We start from the raw sequence: 27568 nt of genomic DNA, 5'->3' as shown, positions 1-27568 counted from the left end.
CCATCCACAAGTCCCGCTCTGTCTTAGCTCCTCCTTCAATGTCTCCAGCTTCTTCTGCAAAAGCCTGATGAGGAGAATGACCTGACTCAGGCTGGCAGTGTCTGAACTGACTTCACGTGTGGCAAGTTCAAAAGGTTGCAGAACCTTGCACAACGTTGAAATCATTCTCCACTGCGCTTGAGACAGGTGCATTCCACCTCCTATATCGTGCTCAGTTGTATAGGCTTGAATGGCCTTTTGCTGCTCCTCCAACCTCTGAAGCATATAGAGGGTTGAATACCACCTCGTTACCACCTCCTGCTTCAGATGATGGCAGGGCAGGTTCAGGCGTTTTTGGTGGTGCTCCAGTCTTCTGTACGTGGTGACTGTACGCCGAAAGTGTCCCGCAATTCTTCTGGCCACCGACAGCATCTCTTGCACGCCCTTGTCGTTTTTGAAATAATTCTGCACCACCAAATTCAAGGTATGTGCAAAACATGGGACGTGCTGGAATTTGCCCAGATTTAATGCACACACAATATTGCTGGCGTTGTCCGATGCCACAAATGCACAGGAGAGTCCAATTGGGGTAAGCCATTCCGCGATGATCTTCCTCAGTTGCCGTAAGAGGTTTTCAGCTGTGTGCGTATTCTGGAAAGCGGTGATACAAAGCGTAGCCTGCCTAGGAAAGAGTTGGCGTTTGCGAGATGCTGCTACTGGTGCCGCCGCTGCTGTTCTTGCGGCGGGAGTCCATACATCTACCCAGTGGGCTGTCACAGTCATATAGTCCGGAGTCTGCCCTGCTCCACTTGTCCACATGTCCGTGGTTAAGTGGACATTGGGTACAGCTGCATTTTTTAGGACACTGGTGACTCTTTTTCTGAGGTCTGTGTACATTTTCGGTATCGCCTGCCTAGAGAAATGGAACTAGATGGTATTTGGTACCGGGGACACAGTACCTCCAACAAGTCTCTAGTTGGCTCTGCAGTAATGATGGATACCGGAACCACGTTTCTCACCACCCAGGATGCCAAGGCCTCAGTTATCCGCTTTGCAGCAGGATGACTGCTGTGATATTTCATCTTCCTCGCAAAGGACTGTTGGACAGTCAATTGCTTGGTGGAAGTAGTAAAAGTGGTCTTACGACTTCCCCTCTGGGATGACCATCGACTCCCAGCAGCAACAACAGCAGCAGCGCCAGCAGCAGTAGGCGTTACACGCAAGGATGCATCGGAGGAATCCCAGGCAGGAGAGGACTCGTCAGAATTGCCAGTGTCATGGACTGCAGGACTATTGGCATTCCTGGGGAAGGAGGAAATTGACACTGAGGGAGTTGGTGGGGTGGTTTGCGTGAGCTTGGTTACAAGAGGAAGGGATTTACTGGTCAGTGGACTGCTTCCGCTGTTGCCCAAAGTTTTTGAACTTGTCACTGACTTATGATGAATGCGCTGCAGGTGACGTATAAGGGAGGATGTTCCGAGGTGGTTAACGTCCTTACCCCTACTTATTACAGCTTGACAAAGGCAACACACGGCTTGACACCTGTTGTCCGCATTTCTGTTGAAATACTTCCACACCGAAGAGCTGATTTTTTTGGTATTTTCACCAGGCATGTCAATGGCCATATTCCTCCCACGGACAACAGGTGTCTCCCCGGGTGCCTGACTTAAACAAACCACCTCACCATCAGAATCCTCCTGGTCAATTTCCTCCCCAGCGCCAGCAACACCCATATCCTCCTCATCCTGGTGTACTTCAACACTGACATCTTCAATCTGACTATCAGGAACTGGACTGCGGGTGCTCCTTCCAGCACTTGCAGGGGGCGTGCAAATGGTGGAAGGCGCATGCTCTTCACGTCCAGTGTTGGGAAGGTCAGGCATCGCAACCGACACAATTGGACTCTCTTTGTGGATTTGTGATTTCGAAGAATGCACAGTTCTTTACTGTGCTTTTGCCGCAAGTCTTTTCTTTTTTCTAGCGAAGCTGAACCACTAGCCATGAACATAGGCCAGGGCCTCAGCCGTTCCTTGCCACTCCGTGTCATAAATGGCATATTGGCAAGTTTACGCTTCTCCTCCGACAATTTTATTTTAGATTTTGGAGTCCTTTTTTTACTGATATTTGGTGTTTTGGATTTTACATGCTCTGTACTAAGACATTGGGCATCGGCCTTGGCAGACGACGTTGATGGCATTTCATAGTCTCGGCCATGACTAGTGGCAGCAGCTTCAGCACGAGGTGGAAGTGGATCTTGATCTTTCCCTATTTTTGGAACCTCAACATTTTTGTTCTCCATATTTTAATAGGCACAACTAAAAGGCACCTCAGGTAAACAATGGAGATGGATGGATACTAGTATACTTATGGATGGACGAGCGACTGCCGACACAGAGGTAGCTACAGCCGTGGACTACCGTACTGTGTCTGCTGCTAATATAGACTGGATGATAATGAGATGAAATCAATATATATATATTATATAATATCACTAGTACTGCAGCCGGACAGGTATATATATTTATTATGTAATGACTCATGACGGACCTGCTAAACACTGTCAGCTTAGCAGCACCGCACACTGCTACAGTAAGCTACTATAGTAGTATGTATAAAGAAGAAAGAAAAAAAAAAAACCACGGGTAGGTGGTATACAATTATGGGTGGACGAGCGACTGCCGACACAGAGGTAGCTTCAGCCGTGGACTACCATACTGTGTCTGCTGCTAATATAGACTGGATGATAATGAGATGAAATCAATATATATATATATATATTATATAATATCACTAGTACTGCAGCCGGACAGGTATATATATTTATTATGTAATGACTGATGACGGACCTGCTGGACACTGTCAGCTCAGCAGCACCGCACACTGCTACAGTAAGCTACTATAGTAGTATGTATAAAGAAGAAAGAAAAAAAAAACACGGGTAGGTGGTATACAATTATGGATGGACGAGCGACTGCCGACACAGAGGTAGCTACAGCCGTGGACTACCGTACTGTGTCTGCTGCTAATATAGACTGGATGATAATGAGATGAAATCAATATATATATATATATATATATATAATATCACTAGTACTGCAGCCGGACAGGTATATATATTTATTATGTAATGACTGATGACGGACCTGCTGGACACTGTCAGCTCAGCAGCACCGCACACTGCTACAGTAAGCTACTATAGTAGTATGTATAAAGAAGAAAGAAAAAAAAAAAACACGGGTAGGTGGTATACAATTATGGATGGACGAGCGACTGCCGACACAGAGGTAGCTACAGCCGTGGACTACCGTACTGTGTCTGCTGCTAATATAGACTGGATGATAATGAGATGAAATTAATATATATATATATATTATAATAATAATAATATCACTAGTACTGCAGCCGGACAGGTATATATATTTATTATGTAATGACACTAATGACGGACCTGCTGGACACTGTCAGCTCAGCACCGCAGACTGCTACAGTAAGCTACTATATAGTATGTATCAAGAAGAAAGAAAAAAAAAAACCACGGGTAGGTGGTATACAATTATATATATATATATATATATATATACAATTATATATATATATATATATATTAAACTGGTGGTGATTAATTAAACTGGTGGTCAGGTCACTGGTCACACTATCAGCAACTTGCAAGTAGTACTCCTCCTAAGCAGACAATCACAATATACTGGTGGTCAGTGTGTTTACAATGGCAGTGTGGCACTCTGGAAGCAAAAGTGTGCACTGTACTTAATATGTACTCCTGCTCTCAGACTCTAACTGCTCCCCAGTCTCCCCCACAAGTCAGATATACAGTCACACTATCACTTCAGCAAGTAGTACTCCTCCTAATGCTCCCCAAAATTACTAAATACTGTGTCTCTCTCTACTCTAGTCTCTTCTCTATAAAACGGAGAGGACGCCAGCCACGTCCTCTCCCTATCAATCTCAATGCATGTGTGAAAATGGCGGCGACGCGCGGCTCCTTATATAGAATCCGAGTCTCGCGAGAATCCGACAGCGGGATGATGACGTTCAGGCGCGCTCGGGTTAACCGAGCAAGGCGGGAGGATCCGAGCCTGCTCGGACCCGTGAGAAAAAAGCTGAAGTTCGGGCGGGTTCGGATTCCGAGGAACCGAACCCGCTCATCACTAGTAAAAAGCATTATAAAAAACAACACACATTGTCATCCATAATCAAATTCTAAGTTTATGGGTGTTAACTTACTGCTTGTGCGTACTCCATTTCTTCAAGATTTAAATACGGACCAAAAACACATAATTGGATAAAAATAAAATATCAAAAATTAGCTAATTAGCTCCAACATAGGTTAACATCACAAATCATAAATAATTAGAGATATCAACCCTACCCATATAATTAATGCAACGACATATTGTATCCAAAATAAGTATGACTAATTTAAATTGATAAACAAAATAAAAACATCACAGAAAACACAGATCCGAAAATAAACGGGGGTCCTTTATTAGCAAATACTGAAAAAAATCAGCCCTACTTTGTCAAAAGTACAAGAGAGAGAAATGGCCTATAAGAAATCAGATACACACTTGCAACAAACACACACCAGGACACACAGGGATATGCAACTTACCTGCTCAATAAATGAACGGCCTAATTCGGCTGAAAAAACAAAAACAAACTGTCTACTTGGCCAGAAAATAAATGTGGTGACAAACACCACTAATGAGACACCTACAAGAGAGAGAAATGGACTATAAGAAATAAAGTATCCACTCTCAACAATAGAACGGACACAATGGCCCTCATTCCGAGTTGTTCGCTCTGTGTTTTTCATCGCATCGCAGTGAAATTCCGCTTAGTGCGCATGCGCAATGTTCGCACTGCGACTGCGCCAAGTATCTTTGCTATGAAGATAGTATTTTTACTCACGGCTTTTTCATCGCTCCGGCGATCGCATTGTGATTGACAGGAAATGGGTGTTACTGGGCGGAAACACTGCGTTTTATGGGCGTGTGGCTGAAAACGCTACCGTTTCTGGAAAAAACGCAGGAGTGGCCGGAGAAACGGTGGGAGTGCCTGGGCGAACGCTGGGTGTGTTTGTGACGTCAACCTGGAACGACAAGCACTGAAATGATCGCACAGGCAGAGTAAGTCTGAAGCTACTCTAAAACTGCTACGAGGTTTGTGATCGCAATATTGCGAATACATCGGTCGCACATTTAAGAAGCTAAGATACACTCCCAGTAGGCGTAGGCTTAGCGTGTGTAACTCTGCTACATTCGCCTTGTGAGCGAACAACTCGGAATGAGGGCCAATGTAAATTACAGGTCACACAAATATTACATAGTACATGAGATAAAATTTATATGCAAAAACATTATCCAACAAAATACTAATACCCTGTTTAAAACACTACAAACGACCATTGCACAACCATACATACTGTTAGGCGCGGCGGTCTTCGGCCGTGCCCTGACTGAGCAGTGGTCACGGCCGCCGCGCCTCTCTCCTTCCCTGTCCCCCGTACGGCGCCTAGCAACGCCAGGACGCCGTACGCATGATAGCCACCGGGTCCCTGGCAACACAGGACGCCGTTGCGTGCAGGGCCGCCGGGTGCATAGCAACGGGGACGCCACAGGTGGACCACGTTCCCCATTGCTAAGAATAGTTAATTAGGTTGCTCGTGCAGCAGGGCAGCTGCACGGCAACTAGTAATTAGGGTCTGGGGGCTGGTCCTGCTGGCCCTCTTGTTATTGGCCAGCAGGGTCTTTTTATGTGAGCCAGCACACTGCAGCCCCCGCCGGTGATAGCTTCTTGTATGCTGTTCCTGCCTTGCAGAACTCTGTTCCTGGTCAGCTGTGTCTGGTGGATCTTGCTCCCTGCCCTCTCGTACTTTGGAGGTCCAAAGACGGTTCTGGGAATCCTTCTAGTCCTTGCGAACCTGTTTCTGTCATCTAGGGTTCTCGCCCGGTTTCGTGAGTAGCGGCTTCTGCCGCGTGTTGCGGCCTATGCCGCTTAGTATTTACTTCACTGTGAATTGGTGCATTTGCGGAGGTTTCCGCTTTCACTGTCCTCCCCGGAACTCTGCGGTGCCGTGTGGGGGAGTGGACAGTGGTTTCTTTGTAGTTCTTTTCCTTTGGCGGCGTGCCGCACATACGTTTAGTTTTTAGGTAGTTTATAGCCCCTAGCGTGGTTGTTTCAGTTAGAGGTCCCCTTGTTATTACCCTGTCTCAATTCACGCCTTGTCTCTCTTTAAGACCTGAGGGGGCATCGGAGTTGGGCAGACCTAATCCGCCCTTCAAACGCGGCTGCCATGGGCCCAAGAAACCATAGTCGTTCAGACGTGAATTGATAACACAGGTAAGACAACGGAGGAAGGGTGCTAGGGGCTATTTCCTTCCCATTTCCCAATCCCAGCATTCCGCCTTGGTGCTCAGGACTCACTACATAAGATCTCCCCTGTCCTGAGCATCAGGATCGTAACATTATCACCGGCCCACATAAAAAAAAAAAAAAAGGGGGTTTAATTTTTTCCGTTGTATTGGTGGGCCTAGAAATTCGGCCTCATGAATCCGGCAGGTTTAGGGCCAAACCCCAGTCAGCTTTTGGTTAACCAAATACAGGAATTAACTCAGATGGTTCAGGACCTTACTCTTCGGGTGAGATCGCAGGAAGATCTTTTGCGAGCCTCCCTGAGTATGGTTCCGGAACCAAAGATGCATTTACCTGACCGTTTTTCGGGTAACCGAAAGGATTTTTTTTTATTTTAAGGAAGCTTGTAAGCTTTATTTTCGTTTAAGGCCCCGTTCCTCTGGTACGAGTCTCAGTGGGTCGGGATTGTGATGTCTCTACTTCAGGGTGATCCACAGACCTGGGCGTTTGGGCTAAGAGGGGATGATGCTGCTTTGTTATCAGTAGACGCCTTTTTTAAATTCTTAGGCCTCTTATATGACGACAAAGATAGAGAAGCATCAGCTGAGAGTCACCTGCGTGCCCTTAAGCAAGGCAAAAATCCAGCAGAGGTGTATTGTACCGAATTTCGCCGTTGGTCGAACGACTGTGGCTGGAATTACCCGGCCCTGCGCAGTCAGTTTCGCCTCGGTTTGTCGGAAGTTATTAAAGACGGTCTCCTTCAGTACCCCGCTCCTGAGACTCTAGACAAACTCATGGAGCTCGCTATTAAAATTGATCGTCGTCTCCGAGAGCGGAGGGCTGAAAGAGGAACAACTTTTAGGCCTAATCCATGTGTATATACTTTTCCTGAGGACGTTGAGGAGCCCAAGCAAATGGGTCTCTCCCGGTTGTCCCCAGAGGAAAGAACCAGAAGGTTAAGTTCTGGTCTTTGTTTGTATTGTGGTGGTAAGGGACATATCGCACGTAACTGCCCGAACAAGCTGGGAAACGCTCTGACCAAGTGAATTGAGAGGGGGTTCACTTGGGTCTGCAGTTAATCTCCTCTAATAATTCTCTATTAGTTCCGGTAAAGATTTCCTTTGGCAGCCTCAGTTCGTTGGTGTCGGCCTTCGTCAACAGTGGAACAGCAGGAAATTTTATGGATTTAGCTTGGGCTAAGGCTTTAGGCGTTCCACAGATACCCTTAGATAGACGTATCACCATGCACGGCTTGGATGGGGGTCCGCTTTCCAATGGGGTTATTACTCACTGCACACCTCCAGTAGTGCTGACAGTGGGGGCCCTATATTCAGAAGAAATAGAACTTTACCTTACACATTGTCCGGCAGTTCCAGTAGTTTTGGGTCACCCCTGGCTTGCCTTTCATAATCCCACCATAAATTGGCGGTCTGGAGAGATTTCCCAATGGGGTCCTTTTTGTGTTAAGGAGTGTATTTCCCATCCAGTCCGGGTTGTGGCAGTTACCCCAGAACTTATTCCTTTGGAATATCAGGATTTTGCTGATGTTTTCTCCAAGGGTAATGCGGACGTTCGCCTCCACATCGGTCCTATGACTGCGCTATAGATTTAGTTACCGTCGCCACTTTACCTAAGGGGAGATTATATGCCCTCTCCAGGCCAGAAACCACGGCTATGAATAATTATATCCAGGAAAGCCTGAAAAAAGGCTTCATTAGGCCCTCGAAATCTCCTTTGAGTGCAGGATTCTTTTTTGTTGAGAAAAAAGATGGGTCGCTTAGACCATGTATTGATTTTCAGGCTCTGAATAAAATTTCTGTTAAAAACAGCTACCCTTTGCCTTTGATTTCAGTACTTTTTGATCAGTTACGCTCTACCATTATCTTCTCAAAAATCGTTCTTAGAGGAGCTTACAATCTCATCCGTATAAAATCTGGGGATGAGTGGAAGACGGCTTTCAGCACACAGTCGGGTCATTATGAATACCTGGTGATGCCCTTTGGGCTGTCAAATGCTCCTGCGGTATTTCAAGACCTCATCAATGATGTTCTTCGTGACTTTCTTGGAAAGTTCGTTTTCGTTTATTTAGACAACATTTTGATTTACTCTGAGTCTATGGAACAACATATTACCCATGTGCGTCTGGTTCTTCAAAAACTACGGGAGAATCATTTATACGCTAAACTAGAGAAATGCGATTTTCACATCACGGAAGTGTCCGTCATGGGGTATATTATTTCTCCCCAGGGATTTTTCATGGAACTGAAAAAACTCCAGGCCATCCTTAATTGGGCGCAACCCACAAATTTAAAAGCAATTCAGCGCTTTTTAGGGTTTGCAAACTATTATAGGCGGTTCATTCATAGCTTTGGTAGCTCCTATAGTAGCATTGACTAAAAAAGGAGCGGACCCTTCCAATTGGTCGCCTGCAGCCGAGTCTGCCTTTCGGGCCTTAAAGCAGACCTTTGTCTCGGCTCCTGTTCTCAGGCACCCTAACCCGGAGCTCCCCTTTATAGTCGAGGTAGATGCCTCAGAGGTTGGCGTGGGGGCTATCCTATCCCAGGAAGATCCGGAGTCTCAGGAATTACACCCTTGTGCCTTCATGTCCAGGAAATTCTCCTCCGCAGAATCCAACTATGACGTTGGTTATCAAGAATTGCTGGCAGTTAAATGGGCTTTCGAGGAGTGGAGGCATTGGCTGGAGGGAGCTAGGCATGCCATTACAGTGTTTACTGACCATAAGAACCTGCAGTATATTGAGTCAGCTAAATGGCTTAATACTCGGCAGGCACGTTGGGCATTGTTTTTTACTCATTTCAGGTTTATTATCACCTTCAGGCCCGGTTCCAAAAATACTAAAGCTGATGCCCTGTCACGTTGTTTTCTTCTTGTTCACAATAACCATCCTGCTACTACCCCTATAGTTCCATCATCTGTCATCCGGGCAGGCCTCACACAGGATTTATTTACTCAGTTAGTCCAGCTTCAACAGCAGGCTCCTAAACTTACTCCTGCTGATCGTCTCTTTGTCCCTGAATTTCTGAGAGGCACTGTTTTAGCTGAGTTTCATGACAACAAAGTCTCTGGTCATCCAGGTATCACGAAGACCTTGGAGTTAGTCTCTCGCTCGGTGTGGTGGTCTAGTCTTTCTAAAGATGTAAGGGAATTTGTCCATTCCTGTCAGGTTTGTGCACGGCATAATGTTCCTCGTTCATTGGGGATCGGGAAACTCGTACCTTTAGCCGTTCCTCTCAGGCCATGGTCACATATATCCATGGATTTCGTGGTGGACCTTCCTCTTTCAGCCAGATTTCGAGTCATTTGGGTGGTAGTAGATTGTTTTAGTAAGATGGCTCATTTCATTGCTCTTCCCCGATTACCCTCTGCTCAAGGGTTGGCAGTCTTGTTTCTCCGTCATGTGTTCAGGCTCCATGGGTTGCCCAGAGATATTGTCTCTGATCGGGGTCCGCAATTCATTGCTCGTTTCTGGAAACATTTTTGTGCCTCATTAAATATGAAACTCTCTTTAACATCTGGGTACCATCCACAATCTAACGGACAAACCGAACGAGTTAACCAGTCACTAAAACCGTATTTACTGTTGTATTCGGGCAAACTCCAGAATGATTGGTCTGAATTTCTTCCTTTAGCCGAATTTGCTTATAATAACTCTTGTCATTCTTCCACCAAGGAGTCCCCATTCTTTTCGGTCTTTGGCTTTCATCCTAGAGCCAACTCTTTTTTTCCTCATTCTCGAGTCTCCTCGTTGACCTTAACCTCCCATCTCAGAACAATTTGGAGAAAGGTGCACCTTGCCTTGAGAAAAGCTGCCTTCCGAGAAAAGGCATTTTCTGATAGGCTCCGACGTCCTTGCACTTTTAAGGTGGGAGATAAGGTATGGTTGTCAACTCGCAACATCAAGCTCCGACAACCCTCGGCTAGATTGGGACCCAAATTTATTGGACCATTCCTTATCAATCCTTATCGTGTTCCACTCGTGGGCGCAGCTTCTGCTACGCTAGTAGCGGAGCATTACGGAAATCGGCCGCCTATAGCGTGCTCGATACCAAACGTAAGCCACAAGCGAACGAACCGCTCGTGCGTCTCGACCACGGCAAAGCATCTGCTACGCTAAGTGCGTACCCTTACAGTACCTCATACGCCAATTGCGTACTGAGTCTCTTACCCTCATATAGTGAATGTTATAAGATAAATAATCTGCATTATCAATTGGGAGCTTGTCCGTCCTCCACATATCCGCACTAGCGAACACAGACTTTATCTGTCAGCAAAGGGCGGGAAAGTAGTATCCCTTCGTATCCGTATTGGTGGTGAGAGATATAGTAGTGCTGACTAGATAAGCGTCTGTTTCGCTACGCTGTAGGAGTGCTGGTGGAATCCGGAACCGGAAGGTAAGAACAATACGCTATTGTCTTTTAAAACTGTTTATTTCTGTTTTGCGTACGCACACATGCACGCACGCACACACCTGCATTTCTTTTCATTTGTATATTTTCACATTTCACCTTCCTGTTTGCCATTTTATCATTGATAACGTACTGAGAAAGAGTTGTTGCTATTGATAGTTAAAAGTAAAATTAATACGTAAGGGGGTAATTTGTAAAACACACACACGGCTTTGCCTAAAGATACAAGGAAAGATCTGTGTGTGGTGCTCGGTAGATGATTACAGTTAAAGATCATCTACATTGATATAAACGTGTTAGTTGTGTTTCTGTGGACATATCTGGCCTGCGTACACGTGTCCCTAACAAAGGGCAGGACTAGCGTACGTGACGCAAGGGTCGACGCACGGAGCGTATATTATGCAACGGAGCGTACGGATACGCCCACGTAATACAAATCACACGATAGTATTGTTTTAGTAGGCGATACGGAGGCAACGCGATAATAGCGCAAGTCAATCTCAGTGTCCTAAATTTTAATCTAATAGATCCTTCTCTAGTTGCAACTCCTCTAGGACTAGACTGCGATACTGAATGAAAGGGATTTCTGTACAGAAACGAAAGTAAAGAGTATATGAGGTGAAAGAGTGTGTGTATATATAAGTATTTTCTCATTTTTGGTTGGAACGTAGAAGTCGAGTTCTCGTGAGGACATCCGCGAAAGTGACGGCGTGTGGTGGCTTGGGAGGCATCCCTTGTTAAATATTGAAATTAGAGCATTAGAGTATAGCAGACCAGGAGGTCTACTGTAGACACAGACCAGGAGGTCCAGGTACAGCAGACTAGGAAGTCCGCTATAGATAGAGTCAAGAAGCACAACCACAGGAGGGTTGGTGCAGTACCCATATAGGCCATCAAGCTCTAGCTGAAAGGAATTCGCAGCCGCAATTATCGATTCCGTTGGTCGTTCCGCACATAAGATTAGTTGCTTATGTGCAGTATGATTTTACCGCATGTAATTGTGTGCATTAGTTTGTAACTTGACCCAGTACCGTTTGCGTACGCTAGTGGGGTCATAAACGCTATTTGTACATTCTAACGTGATTTGTGTAATTTTTTATTTTAAGGGAGACATAGATACTGGGGTAACTGAGGGAGATTCCGGAATACCATCTCAAACACAAAGTACACAAGCAGCTAGTGAAAGGGAAGATGGTGATGAGGGACAGGACGATAGCTCACAGGCTACATCCAAAAAAATAAAAAAGACAGCCCGCCTTCACTAAGAGGGAGTTACGTGTTTTGGTCACACAGGCCATGTCCAAAATTCCTCGAGGACCCCAAAACATGGGTGCTGCATCCAAAGAGCGAATCTGGAGGGACATCACTGATTCTGTTAATGAAGTCGGGTCAATAGTCCGCACATCACAGGAAGTTAGAAGACGGTAAGTGTATATTGACACACCATTTTCTGAGCCAAGTATTATTAAAAACTTAGCTAGATGTGATGTTGCCTATAGCAACCAAATACATAACATGTGTACTATCAATGAAAGCAGGTATTCATAACTTTTCTGTACTTTGCCCCTATTTTTCATCACATATGTAGTTGGGCCGATTTCAAATCCTGCCTGAAGGGCAAGAGGTCTTTGGAGTGGAATGCCTCGAGGGCAACAGGGGGAGGTCAAGCTGCCACTGTGGAGTACACAGATCTTGAGCAGATGGCGATGGACTGTGTGAGTTACGAGGAGGGGGTTGGAGTGTCTCATATGGACACGGACCTGCCTGAAATACTGAATGCACACGACTTGCCAGGTAAGTTTACACACATATTCCTAAACAAATAATTTATTGGTTCAAAAAGTCTCATGTTGTTTTTTTCAACTCTTTTTCCACTCATTCTTATTTCTCTGACGTCCTTGTGGATGCTGGGACTCCGTCAGGACCATGGGGGGGATAGCGGCTCCGCAGGAGACTGGGCACAAAAGTGAAAGCTTTAGTACTACCTGGTGTGCACTGGCTCCTCCCCCTATGACCCTCCTCCAAGCCTCAGTTAGATTTTTGTGCCCGAACGAGAAGGGTGCACACTAGGTGGCTCTCCTGAGCTGCTTAGTGAAAAGTTTAGTTTTAGGTTTTTTATTTTCAGTGAGACCTGCTGGCAACAGGCTCACTGCATCGAGGGACTAAGGGGAGAAGAAGCGAACTCACCTGCGTGCAGAGTGGATTGGGCTTCTTAGGCTACTGGACACCATTAGCTCCAGAGGGACCGATCACAGGCCCAGCCTTGGAGCTCGGTCCCAGAGCCGCACCGCCGGCCCCCTTACAGAGCCAGAAGACAGAAGAGGTCCGGAAAATCGTCGGCAGAAGATGTCCTGTCTTCCACAAGGTAGCGCACAGCACTGCAGCTGTGCGCCATTGCTCTCAGCACACTTCACACTCCGGTCACTGAGGGTGCAGGGCGCTGGGGGGGAGGGGGCGCCCTGAGACGCAATAGAAACACCTTGGCTGGCGAATAAATGCATCACATATAGCTCCTGGGCTATATGGATGAATTTTAACCCCTACCAGTTTTCCACAAAAAGCGGGAGAAAGGCCGCCGAGAAGGGGGCGGAGCCTATCTCCTCAGCACACAAGCGCCATTTTCCCTCACAGCTCCGCTGGAAGGACGTCTCCCTGACTCTCCCCTGCAGTCCTGCACTACAGAAACAGGGTAAAACAAGAGAGGGGGGGCACTAATTGGCATAATAAACAATACAGCAGCTATATAAGGGAGAAACACTTATATAAGGTTGTCCCTATATATTTATATATAGCGCTCTGGTGTGTGCTGGCAAACTCTCCCTCTGTCTCCCCGAAGGGCTAGTGGGGTCCTGTCCTCTATCAGAGCATTCCCGGTGTGTGTGCTGTGTGTCGGTACGTGTGTGTCAACATGTATGAGGAGGAAAATGATGTGGAGGCGGAGCAATTGCCGGTAATAGTGATTTCACCCCCTAGGGAGTCGACACCTGACTGGATGGTTTTATGGAAGGAATTACGTGATAGCGTCAGCACTTTACAAAAGACAGTTGACGACATGGGACAGCCGGCAAATCAGCTAGTGCCTGTCCAGGCGTCTCAAAAACCGTCAGGGGCTCTAAAGCGCCCGTTACCTCAGGTGGTCGACACAGATCCAGACACGGATACTGACTCCAGTGTCGACGGTGAGGAGACAAACGTGACTTCCAGTAGGGCCACACGTTACATGATCACGGCAATGAAGGAGGTTTTGAACATTTCTGATACTACAAGTACCACAAAAAGGGTATTATGGGGGGTGTGAAAAAACTACCCGTAGTTTTTCCTGAATCAGATGAATTAAATGAGGTGTGTGATGAAGCGTGGGTTTCCCCCGATAAAAAACTGATAATTTCTAAAAAATTATTGGCATTATACCCTTTCCCGCCAGAGGTTAGGGCGCGTTGGGAAACACCCCCTAGGGTAGATAAAGCGCTCACACGCTTATCAAAACAAGTGGCGTTACCGTCTCCTGATACGGCCGCCCTCAAGGAACCAGGTGATAGAAAACTGGAGAATATCCTAAAAAGTATATACACACATACTGGTGTTATACTGCGACCAGCAATCGCCTCAGCCTAGATGTGCAGTGCTGGGGTGGCTTGGTCGGATTCCATGACTGAAAATATTGATACCCTGGATAGGGACAGTATATTATTGACGATAGAGCATTTGAAAGATGCATTTCTATATATGCGAGATGCACAGAGGGATATTTGCACTCTGGCATCAAGAGTGAATGCGCTGTCCATTTCTGCCAGAAGTGGGTTATGGACGCGACAGTGGTCAGGTGATGCGGATTCTAAACGGCATATGGAAGTATTGCCTTATAAAGGGGAGGAGTTATTTGGAGTCGGTCTATCGGACCTGGTGGCCACGGCAACTGCTGGGAAATCCAACTTTTTACCCCAGGTCGCCTCTCAGCAGAAAAAGACGCCGTCTTTTCAGGCTCAGTCCTTTCGTCCCCATAAGGGCAAGCGGGCAAAAGGCTCCTCATTTCTGCCCCGGGGCAGAGGAAGGGGAAAAAGACTGCATCAGGCAGCCTCTTCCCAGGAACAGAAGCCCTCCCCCGCTTCTGCCAAGTCCTCAGCATGACGCTGGGGCCTTACAAGCGGACTCAGGCACGGTGGGGGGCCGTCTCAAGAATTTCAGCGCGCAGTGGGCTCACTCGCAAGTGGACCCCTGGATCCTTCAGGTAGTATCTCAGAGGTACAAATTGGAGTTCGAGATGTCTCCCCCTCGCCGGTTCCTGAAGTCTGTTTTACCAACGTCTCCCTCCGACAGGGAGGCGGTATTGGAAGCCATTCACAAGCTGTATTCCCAGCAGGTGATAATCAAGGTACCCCTCCTGCAACAGGGAAAGGGGTATTATTCCACGCTGTTTGTGGTACCGAAGCCGGACGGCTCGGTGAGACCTATTTTAAATCTGAAATCCTTGAACACTTACATACAAAGGTTCAAATTCAAGATGGAGTCACTCAGAGCAGTGATAGCGAACCTGGAAGAAGGGGACTATATGGTGTCTCTGGACATCAAGGATGCTTACCTTCATGTCCCAATTTGCCCTTCTCACCAAGGGTACCTCAGGTTTGTGGTACAGAACTGTCATTATCAGTTTCAGACGCTGCCGTTTGGATTGTCCACGGCACCCCGGGTCTTTACCAAGGTAATGGCCGAAATGATGATACTTCTTCGAAGAAAAGGCGTCCTAATTATCCCTTACTTGGACGATCTCCTGATAAGGGCAAGGTCCAGGGAACAGTTAGTAGTCGGAGTAGCACTATCTCAAGCAGTGTTACAACAGCACGGGTGGATTCTAAATATCCCAAAATCGCAGCTGATTCCGACGACACGTCTGCTGTTCCTAGGGATGATTCTGGACACAGTCCAGAAAAAGGTTTTTCTCCCGGAGGAGAAAGCCAGGGAGTTATCCTAGCTAGTCAGGAACCTCCTAAAACCAGGCCAAGTGTCAGTGCATCAATGCACAAGGGTCCTGGGGAAAATGGTGGCTTCTTACGAAGCGATTCCATTCGGCAATTCCACGCAAGAACTTTTCAGTGGGATCTGCTAGACAAATGGTCCGGATTGCATCTTCAGATGCATCAGCGGATAACCCTGTCTCCGAGGACAAGGGTGTCTCTCCTGTGGTGGTTACAGAGTGCTCATCTCCTAGAGGGCCGCAGATTCGGCATTCAGGACTGTGTCCTGGTGACCACGGATGCCAGCCTGAGAGGCTGGGGAGCAGTCACACAAGGAAAAAATTTCCAGGGCTTGTGGTCAAGCATGGAAACGTCACTTCACATAAATATCCTGGAACTAAGGGCCATTTACAATGCCCTAAGTCAAGCAAGGCCTCTGCTTCAGGGTCAGCCGGTGTTGATCCAGTCGGACAACATCACGGCAGTCGCCCACGTAAACAGACAGGGCGGCACAAGAAGCAGGAGGGCGATGGCAGAAGCTGCAAGGATTCTTCGCTGGGCGGAAAATCATGTGATAGCACTGTCAGCAGTGTTCATTCCCGGAGTGGACAACTGGGAAGCAGACTTTCTCAGCAGACACGATCTCCACCCGGGAGAGTGGGGACTTCATCCAGAAGTCTTCCACTTGATTGTAAACCGTTGGGAAAAACCAAAGGTGGACATGATGGCGTCCCGCCTCAACAAAATACTAGAAAGGTATTGCGCCAGGTCAAGGGACCCTCAAGCAATAGCGGTGGACGCTCTGGTAACACCGTGGGTGTACCAGTCAGTGTATGTGTTCCCTCCTCTGCCTCTCATACCCAAGGTACTGAGAATTATAAGACGGAGAGGAGTAAGAACTATACTCGTGGCTCCGGATTGGCCAAGAAGGACTTGGTACCCGGAACTTCAAGAGATGCTCACGAGGATCCGTGGCCTCTACCTCTAAGAAGGGACCTGCTCCAGCAAGAACCCTGTCTGTTGCAAGACTTACCGCGGCTGCGTTTTTGACGGCATGGCGGTTGAACGCCGGATCCTGAAGGAAAAAGGCATTCCGGATGAAGTCATCCCTACCCTGATCAAAGCCAGGAAGGATGTAACCGCACAACATTATCACCGTATTTGGCGAAAATATGTTGCGTGGTGCGAGGCCAGGAAGGCCCCGACAGAGGAATTTCAACTAGGTCGTTTCCTGCATTTCCTGCAAACAGGACTGTCCATGGGCTTAAAATTAGGGTCCATTAAGGTTCAAATTTCGGCCTTGTCAATTTTCTTCCAGAAAGAATTGGCTTCAGTTCCTGAAGTTCAGACGTTTGTCAAGGGGGTACTGCATATACAGCCTCCCTTTGTGCCTCCAGTGGCACCCTGGGATCTCAATGTGGTTTTGGGATTCCTAAAATCACATTGGTTTGAACCACTTGCCACAGTGGACTTAAAATATCTCACATGGAAAGTGGTAATGCTGTTGGCCCTGGCTTCAGCCAGGCGCGTATCAGAATTGGCGGCTTTATCCTATGAAAGCCCTTACCTGATATTTCATTTGGATAGGGCGGAATTGAGGACTCGTCCTCAATTTCTTCCTAAGGTGGTTTCAGCGTTTCACCTGAACCAGCCTATTGTGGTACCTGCGGCTACTAGGGACTTGGAGGACTCCAAGTTGCTGGATGTAGTCATGGCCCTGAAAATATATGTTTCCAGGACGGCTGGAGTCAGGAAATCTGACTCACTGTTTATCCTGTATGCACCCAACAAGCTGGGTGCTCCTGCTTCTAAGCAGACTATTGCTCGTTGGATTTGTAGTACAATTCAGCTTGCACATTCTGTGGCAGGCCTGCCACAGCCAAAATCTGTAAATGCCCATTCCACCAGGAAGGTGGGCTCATCTTGGGCGGCTGCCCGAGGGGTCTCGGTTTTACAACTTTGCCGAGCAGCTACTTGGTCAGGGGAAAACACATTTGTAAAATTCTACAAATTTGATACCCTGGCTGAGGAGGACCTGGAGTTCTCTCATTCGGTGCTGCAGAGTCATCCGCACTCTCCCGCCCGTTTGGGAGCTTTGGTATAATCCCCATGGTCCTTACGGAGTCCCCAGCATCCACTTAGGACGTCAGAGAAAATAAGAATTTACTTACCGATAATTCTATTTCTCGTAGTCCGTAGTGGATGCTGGGCGCCCATCCCAAGTGCGGATTGTCTGCAATACTTGTACATAGTTATTGTTGCCAAAATTTGGGTTTTGTTGTAGTGAGCCATCTTTTCTGGAGGCTCCTCATGTTATCATGCTGTTAACTGGGTTTAGATCACAAGTTATACGGTGTGATTGGTGTGGCTGGTATGAGTCTTACCCGGGATTCAAAAATCCTTCCTTATTGTGTACGCTCGTCCGGGCACAGTATCCTAACTGAGGCTTGGAGGAGGGTCATAGGGGGAGGAGCCAGTGCACACCAGGTAGTACTAAAGCTTTTACTTTTGTGCCCAGTCTCCTGCGGAGCCGCTATCCCCCCCCCATGGTCCTGACGGAGTCCCAGCATCCACTACGGACTACGAGAAATAGAATTATCGGTAAGTAAATTCTTATTTTTTGATTTGAACATAACACAGCACAGGTGGGTGAGCAGGTAGAGTCAGAGGAGGGTTATGTGGCTGAGGCTGAGGGGGGGGGGGGGGGGGGGTGGTAGTGTCTCTGGCACTGTGGGACCACAAATTCCATCCATCCAGATTCCAACTGGCACCACCACCCAACCCTCTGCTATCCCGGACATCCTGTCTGAAATAGCAAGGTATGGTGAGAGCCTGAATGCTTTTCAAGACAGGATGATTTGGGAGGTAAGCCAGATACCTGTCTGGCTCACTGAGCACAGAACCAGTGTGGAGCAAGGTGTAGCTCAGCTCTGCCAAGGTCTGGCAGAGATCAGGCAGGGCCAAGAGCAACTCGCCTCCTCCTTCAAAGACAGTGCAAATTCCATTCTGCAAGGGCTCCAGGACATCACTGTCTCCCTTGCCCACAGAGAGCCAGCCACATCTGCTCCCTCCCCTCCCCCTGCCCAGGAAGAAAATCCCACTGGGCAGGGCCCTCGAAGGTCGCTTCACAGACCGAGCCGTGAAGAACTACATCAGGCGGGTAAAAAGAAGAGAAAGTGATGTCTCTCCAGATGGGCAGCACCCATGTTTTACATGTTGTCTCGATGTTTTTTAATATTTTTGGCTTGTGTGGCCAGAATGTACAACTCCCTCAAAGTGAAAGGGTACATTTGTGTTTATTTAAATTGTAGCCTGTGAGTTATTTTCGTGTACACCTGAGCCATCTTCCTCTAACTAGCGTGCTGTGTATAGTTGTGTTTGTGTGTTGGTTCCAGAATCGAGCTCAGTTCCCCTAAAAGTTTCGTCTGGCTGGGGGTTCACTACATATACTTAGTAAATATTAAACATCATATGTTGTCAGAAGATGGTGTTACCATAGTACTGGGTTCCAGTGGCGTGCGGTGAGGTCAGTGGCTGGTGAGGCACTGCAGCCATAATGTCCGCCGAGTCCTGGTGATGATCCCTACCGCCACCGAGCCAATGCGCGCTGCTGCCCCTGAGCCGATGACTGCTACTGCCACTGTACCTGATGCCCACTACCCCCACCACTAATGGCCACCACTCCCGCCAATGGCTTACAAAATGGACCACCACCATTGCCTCGGCCCCCACCACTAATTCGCATCTCAGTCCGATGCCGCCGATGCCAATGCCCGTAGCCTGCCTACTCATTAAACTTGTGATGAGCAGGTGGCGTACTGTATATATTGTACATTTTTATAAAATAAAAAATAAAAACGAATCTTTGGGACTGGGGAGGGAGTAGCGAGGACATGAATGCAATTTTGTTGTACAAGGCTTCCATTAACTTAAAATCGGCTTGGGTGCAGGGCGCTATTAAGGTAATGGAAGTCCTGGACAGCAAAATAGCCAGCAGTGGGTGGGAGAGGGTAATGCCAGGGAGAGGGTGACAGAGCAATGGGTGACAGGTAGAGGGTGACGACAGGTAGAGGGTGACAGCAGTGGGTGACAGCAGTGAGTGACAGGGAGAGGGTGATACCAGAGAGAGAGTGACAGCAGTGGGTGACAGAGAGAGGGTGACGCCAGAGAGAGGGTGACAGCAGTGGGTGACAGGGAGAGGGTGATGCCAGAAAGTGGGTGACAGCAATGGGTGACAGGGAGAGGGTGACGTCAGGTAGAGAGTGACACGGAGAGTGTGCACCGCTGGAGAGGTGTGTCTAGCACCACCGTTTGGAAGTGTTTAACAGCACACAGGGACATGATTAGAACTATTTTACAATCTTGTAGTAAAATCACATGGCTTAATCTAATTTCTCCCTAGTTCCTAATAATAATGTAGATATGATATGCCCAGAGAAATAAAATGAAACATGATGATGCGACCAAAAGGAAAATAGTTCTGTATAACGCGCCAACTGTGAACAGCAGCTACAGTGAAAAAGAGAACTCCTCACAAGTCCCCAAACAGTCAACAAAACAATAAATATGATCACTATTGCGCTAGTCACACATGTTCAAAATGCCCCTGATGAAGGACTGAGGTCCGAAAAGCTTCAGGCGTGGTGACTGGTGTCTCTTTGGATTATCCCTGGCGGTGACAGTTCCCTACAAGTTGGTACAGTGTATCCGGACCACTGATCCACATCACCCTATTTGAGATCTGGGAGGGTAACTTCACAAATGCCTGGCAAATATCCATATCCACTATAAGTGGTTTACATGCTTTTTATCCATTTGTATATTGTGAGTGCAATTTATTAAACCATAAAATCAAAAGTTGCATTCGACTGTACTTGCACTATGTTTGCTTTATCTTTGAAAATTTAAAGGTAACATCTATCCCTGTGGTGGAGCCATATGCGAGGATAAGAGGTTATATCTCTAACCAAGGTCCTACCTCGTACGGCACACAGATTATTCTGGGAGGGATTCTGGAAAAGAGGTTGAATATTCCGGAAACATTGTTTGATGTAACATCTATCCCTGTGGTGGAGTCATATGTGAGGATAAGAGGTTATATCTCTGACCAAGGTCCTACCTCGCACGGCACCCAGATCATTCTGGGAGGGACTCTGGAAAAGAGGTTGAATATTCCGGAAACATTGTTTGATGTAAGATAATTCAACCATATTTTGAACATGTGTGACTAGCGCAATAGTGATCATATTTATTGTTTTGATGATGATGCGACCGCCGGCCAGTACTGACTGTCTGCTACAGCATACCCCTGAGCCCTAGCTGCCGATACACCCTATTGCTGCTTACACTTCTCCAACCTATCCCTGACCCAGTGGCGGAACTAGAGAGTGGTGGGCCTAGGTGCATATGCATTCCCCTCCCCTCGCCCCCCACACACTCCCCGCCCCTTGCATCCCCCAGCACCTACACCCTGATTTTGAGTGGACCACTCTGAAAAATATGGCAGATTTAGCGAGCCAAACATTTCAGTTTCAATATAACACAAGTAATATAACACAGTATGAGCCACATTCACATTATAATACACAGTATGAGCCACATTTGTTAGGCGCCGAGGGTCCGCTCGTCAGTGCGGCCGGCGCCTAGCAACGGGGACGCCACTGTCGGATCGTGTTCCCCGTTGCTGGGTCTAAGTTTATATCATCACTGGTTTCCTGGCTGTGTAGCATGCAGCTGCACGGCATGTTGTAATTATCACTCATCTGTTTCCCTGGCCATGCAGCTTGTCAGCTGCATGGCATTTAATCCAATCAGCCTCCAAACAGCTGATTGGAAGACTCTCTGTTAAAAGCACTCCCAGGACTCCTCACAGACGCCGGTGATAGCTTCCTGTTTGCCTGATTCTGCTGCAGAGAGAGTTCCCAGTCCCGGTCTGTTCGTTTGTTCCTGTTCTCAGTGATCCAGTACTCGGAAGTTACCATCTGTTCCTGGAGTCTGACCGAGCACCTTTAACATCTGGTGGTGTTCGTGAGTCGCGGCGCAGCCGTGTGTTGCGGCTTGTCCGCTACTATTTATTATTGTGTTTATTTTGAGTTCTGGAGCTTTGCGGAGGATTCCGCTTCCACAAGATCCACTCTGGTGTCCAGCGGTGCCGGATAGGAGTGTCGGATCCGTGGATCCTTGGTTGTCCTTTTCCCTGGCGGCTAGTCCGCACATACCTTTTGATTTAGTTAAGTTAGCTTGTAACCCCTGGCTTGGTTGCTTAGTCAGAGGGCCCCTTGTTATCTCCCTGTCTCGGACTTCCCCTTGTCTCCCATTAAGACCTGCGGGGGCATCGGGGTTGGGCAGACATAATCCGCCCTTCGAACGCGGCTGCCATGGGCTCAAGCAACCATAGTCTCGCAGGGGATTTCTGATAACACGGGCGAGACAACGGAGTTAGGGCGCCAGGGGTTACTAGGCTCTCCAGCTCCCACAACCTGTATTTCATTCCTGTACTCAGATCTCTGCCATAAGATCTTCTCCAGTCTGGAGTACAGGAATCGTAACATTATCACCGGCCAGACAAAAGAAAAAATTTCAACAGGAGTTAATTTTTTCACTTATCCAGTAGGGAGAATTTTGTCGGCCTCATGAATCCCACCGGTGTTGGGCCAAATCCTGGCCAGTTTTTGGTTAGTCAGATTCAGGAACTTACCCAGATGGTTCAGGATCTGTCCCTCCGGGTGAGCTCACAGGAAGATCTGTTACGGACTTCCCCGAGGGTCATCCCTGAACCAAAAATGCATCTGCCTGACCGTTTTTCTGGGGATAGAAAACAGTTTTTTAATTTTAAAGAGTCTTGTAAACTGTATTTTCGTTTAAGACCAGTTTCCTCAGGTACGGAGGCTCAGCGGGTTGGAATTATAATTTCTCTGCTTCAGGGGGATCCTCAGACCTGGGCTTTTGGTTTAAAGACAGACGATCCGGCCTTTTCGTCTGTAGACGCTTTTTTGAAATCTTTAGGGCTATTGTATGACGACCCTGATAGAGAGGCATCCGCAGAAAGTCAGTTGCGTGCTCTAAGACAGGGTAGGAATCCTGCAGAGAATTATTGTACGGAGTTTCGCCGTTGGTCGAACGACTGTGGCTGGAATGATCCTGCCCTGCGCAGTCAGTTTCGCCTCGGCTTATCTGAATCTATAAAAGACAGCCTCCTTCAGTATCCCGCTCCTGAGAACCTTGATAAACTCATGGAGCTCTCTATTAAAATAGATCGTCGGCTCAGAGAGCGGAGGACTGAGAAAGGGGCATCTGTAGTTTCTTTTCCCTGTGTTTCTTCCGTTCCGATAGACATGGAGGAGCCTATGCAGATTGGTCTCTCCAAATTGTCTCCGGAAGAAAGAACCAGGAGGCAAAATTCTGGTCTGTGTTTGTACTGCGGAGGTAAGGGACATTTTGCCCGTAGTTGCCCAAACAAGTCGGGAAACTTCCTGACCAAGTGAATAGTGAGGGGGTTCACTTTGGTCTACAGCTCATCTCCTCAAATAATTCACTATTGGTTCCTGCTAAAGTTTCTTATGACAGCCTCTGTTCCTCGGTCTCTGCTTTTGTGGACAGTGGAGCTGCAGGAAACTTTATGGACTTAACATGGGCCAAGGCCTTAGGTATTCCTCAGTTAACCTTAAGTAGGTGTATCACCATGCATGGTTTAGATGGGAGTCCCTTATCCAATGGGGTTATTTCTCTATGTACACCTCCTGTTTTGCTCTCGGTGGGAGCTCTACATTCTGAAAAGATTGAGTTTTTTCTTACCCATTGTCCAGCAGTTCCTGTGGTTCTGGGTCACCCTTGGCTGGCCTTTCATAATCCCATCATAGATTGGCAGTCTGGGGAGATTCTACAATGGAGTACCATCTGTGATAAAGAATGTATTACACTTCCTATCCGAGTAGCTGCTGCCAGGTCCGCACATATTCCTGGAGAGTACCAAGATTTTTTGGATGTGTTTTCCAAGGGCAATGCGGATATTTTGCCTCCCCATAGGCCTTATGATTGTACCATTGAGTTAATTCCTGGTGCCACGTTGCCTAAAGGAAGGTTATATGCATTGTCTGGTCCTGAAACTGTGGCCATGAATGAGTATGTGAAAGAAAGTCTTGAGAAAGGGTTTATCAGGCCATCTAAATCCCCTTTAAGTGCAGGTTTTTTCTTCGTAGAGAAGAAGGATGGTTCCCTCAGACCCTGCATTGACTTTCGAGCCCTGAATAAAATCTCAGTAAAGAATACTTACCCTCTGCCTCTGATCTCTGTCCTCTTTGATCAGCTACGTTCGGCTGTTATTTTTTCCAAGATTGACCTGAGAGGAGCATATAATCTCATTAGAATCAGATCGGGGGATGAGTGGAAAACGGCATTCAGTACTCAATCAGGTCACTATGAGTATCTGGTCATGCCTTTCGGCCTATCTAACGCTCCGGCAGTCTTTCAGGATCTCATAAATGATGTGCTCCGTGAGTTTCTGGGAAGATTCGTTGTGGTCTATTTAGACGACATTTTGATTTATTCTGACTCTATAGAACAACATGTTACCCAGGTGCGTCAGGTACTTAAGAAATTACGTGAAAATCACTTGTATGCCAAACCGGAGAAGTGTGAATTTCACGTCACGGAGGTATCCTTTTTAGGGTACATTATTTCTCCTCGGGGATTCCGAATGGAACCTAAGAAGCTCCAAGCCATCCTGAGTTGGGCGCAACCCACCAACTTAAAAGCAATTCAGCGCTTTGTAGGGTTTGCGAACTACTACAGAAGGTTTATTCACTCTTTCTCTGACATAGTTGCTCCCATTGTGGCACTCACTAAGAAGGGAGCAGATCCTACCAATTGGTCATGTGAAGCTAAAGTATCTTTTCAGGCCTTGAAACAAGCCTTTGTCTCAGCCCCTGTCCTTAGACATCCCAACCCAGAATTGCCTTTCATCGTTGAGGTAGATGCCTCGGAGGTTGGTGTAGGGGCTATCCTTTCTCAGAAGGATCCAGATTCCCTTGAGTTACATCCTTGTGCCTTTATGTCCAGGAAATTCTCATCTGCTGAATCCAACTACGATGTTGGTAATCGGGAGTTGCTGGCTATTAAATGGGCTTTTGAGGAGTGGAGACATTGGCTTGAAGGAGCGACCCATACCATTTCTGTTTTGACAGATCACAAAAATCTTCAATACATTGAATCAGCTAAGCGACTGAATGCCCGACAGGCTCGTTGGGCTTTATTTTTCACTCGTTTCAAATTCATTATCACCTTCAGACCTGGTTCCAAGAATACCAAGGCAGATGCCCTCTCACGCAGTTTTCTTCCCGCTCAAGACAACAGTCCTGTTACTCTCATACTTCCGCCTTCAGTCATTCAGGCAGGTCTCACACAGGATGTTTTTTCTCAATTGAAGCTGCTTCAACATCAAGCTCCGGGAAATACTCCTGCTGGTCGTCTTTTTGTTCCTGAGTTTTTGAGAGCAACTGTTTTGGAGGAATTTCATGATAGCAAAGTTGCAGGGCATCTGGGAGTCGCTAAAACTTTTGAATTGGTATCCCGCTCAGTGTGGTGGCCTGGTCTTTCTAAAGACATTAAAGAGTTTGTTTTTTCGTGTCAGGTCTGTGCACAGCATAAAGTTCCCCGTTCTTTGCCTATTGGTCAACTTATGCCATTGAATGTTCCTCTTAGACCATGGTCGCATATCTCCATGGATTTTGTGGTGGATCTCCCTCTGTCAGCTGGATGCACAGTCATATGGGTGGTAGTGGACCGTTTTAGTAAGATGGCTCATTTTATTGGTCTTCCCCGATTGCCATCTGCCCAGGGATTGGCAGTCTTGTTCCTCCGTCATGTTTTCAGACTCCATGGGTTACCCACTGATATTGTTTCTGACAGGGGTCCACAATTCATTGCACAGTTTTGGAAGTCTTTTTGTGCTTCGTTAAAAATGAAATTATCATTAACCTCCGGTTATCATCCACAATCAAATGGACAGACTGAGCGAGTGAACCAATCCTTAAAACAATATTTGCGTTTGTACTCGGCCAAACTCCAAAATGACTGGTCTGAGTTTCTTCCATTGGCAGAGTTTGCTTATAATAATGCCTGTCATTCCTCCACCAATGTGTCTCCATTTTTTGCAGTTTTTGGTTTCCACCCCAGAGCTAATTCATTTTTCCAACATTCCTCTGTCTCCTCTCTGGCCCTGACCTCTCATCTTAAACTTATTTGGAAAAAAGTGCACATAGCTCTCAGAAAAGCAGCTTTCAAGGAAAAAGATTTTTCGGACAGGTTCCGGCGGCCGTGCACTTTTAGAGTAGGAGACAGGGTGTGGCTGTCGACTCGCAATATCAAACTTCGACAAACCTCAGCCAGATTGGGTCCTAGATTTATTGGACCATTTCTCATTATCAAAAAAGTCAATCCAGTTGCTTTCCGGTTACAGCTACCAAAAACGTTACGAATCGGAAATACCTTCCATTGCTCTTTGCTCAAACCATATGTTTCATCTAGCAGATTTCCTCGTAAAAAACCTCAGGGGAGATCACCAGTTAATGTACAGGGTCAGCAGGAGTTCGTGGTTGAGAAGGTTCTCGATTCCAAGCTGTCCCGGGGTCGGCTTTATTTTTTGGTGCATTGGAAAGGTTATGGTCCTGAGGAAAGGTCGTGGGTCCTAGATGAGGACCTTCATGCCCCAAGGCTCAAAAGGGCATTTTTTCAAGAATTTCCTCAGAAACCCGGATTTAGGGGTTCCTTGACCCCTCCTCAAGGGGGGGGTACTGTTAGGCGCCGAGGGTCCGCTCGTCAGTGCGGCCGGCGCCTAGCAACGGGGACGCCACTGTCGGATCGTGTTCCCCGTTGCTGGGTCTAAGTTTATATCATCACTGGTTTCCTGGCTGTGTAGCATGCAGCTGCACGGCATGTTGTAATTATCACTCATCTGTTTCCCTGGCCATGCAGCTTGTCAGCTGCATGGCATTTAATCCAATCAGCCTCCAAACAGCTGATTGGAAGACTCTCTGTTAAAAGCACTCCCAGGACTCCTCACAGACGCCGGTGATAGCTTCCTGTTTGCCTGATTCTGCTGCAGAGAGAGTTCCCAGTCCCGGTCTGTTCGTTTGTTCCTGTTCTCAGTGATCCAGTACTCGGAAGTTACCATCTGTTCCTGGAGTCTGACCGAGCACCTTTAACATCTGGTGGTGTTCGTGAGTCGCGGCGCAGCCGTGTGTTGCGGCTTGTCCGCTACTATTTATTATTGTGTTTATTTTGAGTTCTGGAGCTTTGCGGAGGATTCCGCTTCCACAAGATCCACTCTGGTGTCCAGCGGTGCCGGATAGGAGTGTCGGATCCGTGGATCCTTGGTTGTCCTTTTCCCTGGCGGCTAGTCCGCACATACCTTTTGATTTAGTTAAGTTAGCTTGTAACCCCTGGCTTGGTTGCTTAGTCAGAGGGCCCCTTGTTATCTCCCTGTCTCGGACTTCCCCTTGTCTCCCATTAAGACCTGCGGGGGCATCGGGGTTGGGCAGACATAATCCGCCCTTCGAACGCGGCTGCCATGGGCTCAAGCAACCATAGTCTCGCAGGGGATTTCTGATAACACGGGCGAGACAACGGAGTTAGGGCGCCAGGGGTTACTAGGCTCTCCAGCTCCCACAACCTGTATTTCATTCCTGTACTCAGATCTCTGCCATAAGATCTTCTCCAGTCTGGAGTACAGGAATCGTAACAACATTCACATTATGCCACACGGTATGAGCCGAAATTCACATTAAGCAACCCCGTATGAGCTGAAATTCACATTACGCCACACAGTATGAGCCAAATTCA

General features: G+C 47.3%; 1 long non-coding RNA gene across 1 annotated transcript in view; it reads right to left on the bottom strand.

Moving 5' to 3' along the window:
• Window positions 1-4615: 4615 nt before the first annotated feature.
• LOC135037950 (uncharacterized) overlaps window positions 4616-27568 on the bottom strand; it is a 34950-nt gene continuing 11997 nt past the window's right edge. The window contains exon 3 of the long non-coding RNA XR_010232397.1: window positions 4616-4710. This is a non-coding gene — a long non-coding RNA (uncharacterized LOC135037950). The remainder of the gene's footprint in view (window positions 4711-27568) is intronic.

This window comes from Pseudophryne corroboree, unplaced genomic scaffold (assembly GCF_028390025.1).
Source record: "Pseudophryne corroboree isolate aPseCor3 unplaced genomic scaffold, aPseCor3.hap2 scaffold_690, whole genome shotgun sequence".
NCBI lineage: Eukaryota > Metazoa > Chordata > Amphibia > Anura > Myobatrachidae > Pseudophryne > Pseudophryne corroboree.
This window is presented reverse-complemented; position numbering and strand designations above follow the sequence as displayed.